Source organism: Ranitomeya imitator, unplaced genomic scaffold (genome assembly GCF_032444005.1).
Source record: "Ranitomeya imitator isolate aRanImi1 unplaced genomic scaffold, aRanImi1.pri SCAFFOLD_1550, whole genome shotgun sequence".
NCBI classification, from domain to species: domain Eukaryota; kingdom Metazoa; phylum Chordata; class Amphibia; order Anura; family Dendrobatidae; genus Ranitomeya; species Ranitomeya imitator.
Window position 1 is genome coordinate 5,001 of NW_027193407.1, and position 603 is coordinate 5,603.

Below are 603 nucleotides of genomic sequence, written 5' to 3' on the forward strand. Positions count from 1 at the left end.
TCCAGGCAGGGGGAAACCGCCGGAGGCGTACCGAGGAGGCTTCCAGGAGCCTGGGGAAGATTATCCAAACGAGTCCTTGACACTTAGAAATATTTTCAGAAAATCACGATTTTGTGAAAATTGACACGTTTCCCCTACTTCCACGCCAGGGGGGCGTCAATATGATGTGAGGTACCCCAAGGCAGTGACCTAACTGTGGGTGAAGTTTGCGGGTCATGGGCGCAAAGTCGAATTTTGGGTGAAAAACCGCATTTTCATACTCTAAAAATTTCAGACAAGTGTCAGACTTCCAGGCAGGGAGAAACCGCAGGAGGCGTACCGAGGAGGCTTCCAGGAGCCTGGGGAAGATTATCCAAAAGTGTCCTTGACACTTAGAAATATTTTGAAAAAAATCACGATTTTGTGAAAATTGACACGTTTCCCCTACTTCCACGCCAGGGGGGCGTCAATATGTTGTGAGGTACCCCAGGACAGTCGCCTAAATGTGGGTGAAGTTTGCGAGTCACGGGCGCAAAGTCGAATTTTGGGTGAAAAACCGCGTTTTCATGCGCTAAAAATTTCAGACAAGTGTCAGACTTCCAGGCAGGGGAAAACCGCAGGAGG